Raw genomic sequence first — 1,097 nt, forward strand, 5'->3', positions numbered from 1 at the left:
AGTGTGCGTGAGAGTCCACACGACCTCAGGCTCACCATAGTTAAGGCTGAGATGCAAACATTTTTAAAATATGGACCTCTTGAAGTGCCTGGAAATCGCACTCTTATGCCTTAAATAATCATGCAGGTACTATGATTCGAGGGTCGTTTGAACAAAACGGCAGTCTTCTTCTGTCTAAAGCATCCTAGTTAATGCCGAACGGTAGTAAAATGGTTGGTTTATTGTTCAACAAAGGTGTTTGTAAAAAATGTTCTCGCGCAGCAGAGTGGTCAGGGGAGTTAGAGGAAATCACCACCAGACAAGCGCGCGTTGATATGAAACGTCATCAATCACAGAGCTTCAGGATTGGATAATTATGCTATATGCCGAGATTAACTATTAGTGGAAGTACCACTCAAATGTCTACGGCCATACTACGTTGAAAACACCGGTTCTCGTCCGATCACCGAATTTGAGCAACGTCGGGCCCGGTTAGTACTTGGATGGGTGACCGCCGGGGAATACCGGGTGCTGTAGACTTTTTACATTTCCCTCGCCACCCCTCCCCCCCAAATTCTAAAGTAGGGGTGCGTGAGAGTCCACACGACCTTGGGCCCACTTAGTTGGGGCTGAGGTGCAAACATTTTGAGAATATGGACCTCTAAGTGCTCGGAAATTGTACTCTCATACCTTAAAAATCATACAGGTATTATATTTTCATATCAACAATACGCAATTAATTCGTTGGTGTTAGGCCGGTTCGTGGGTCGTTTGAACAAAACGGCAGTCTTCTTCTGTCTAAAGCATCTTGTTAGTGCCGTAGTAAAATGGTTGGTTTATTGTTCAACACTGGTGTTTGTAAAAAATGTACTCGCGCAGCAGAGTGGTCAGGGGAGTCAGAGGAAATCCCCGCTACACAACCGTGCGTTGATATGAAACGTCATCAATCATAGCTTCAGGATTGGATAATTATGCTATATGCCGAGATTAACTATGAGTGGAAATACCACTAACATGTCTACGGCCATACTACGTTGAAAACACCGGTTCTCTTCTGATCACCGAATTTAAGCAACGTCGTGAAACTTCTGGTTTCGGATGGAGTGCGCCGGAATCGA

General features: G+C 44.8%; 1 non-coding gene across 1 annotated transcript; it reads left to right on the plus strand.

The window, feature by feature from the left end:
• Positions 1-400: 400 nt before the first annotated feature.
• Positions 401-519, plus strand: LOC117114770. Its single transcript, XR_004446442.1, has one exon. It is a non-coding gene; the product is annotated as a 5S ribosomal RNA (ribosomal RNA).
• Positions 520-1,097: the final 578 nt, after the last annotated feature.

This window comes from Anneissia japonica, unplaced genomic scaffold (genome assembly GCF_011630105.1).
Source record: "Anneissia japonica isolate Jap-2015-1 unplaced genomic scaffold, ASM1163010v1 scaffold125131_len1260_cov96, whole genome shotgun sequence".
Classification (NCBI taxonomy): domain Eukaryota; kingdom Metazoa; phylum Echinodermata; class Crinoidea; order Comatulida; family Comatulidae; genus Anneissia; species Anneissia japonica.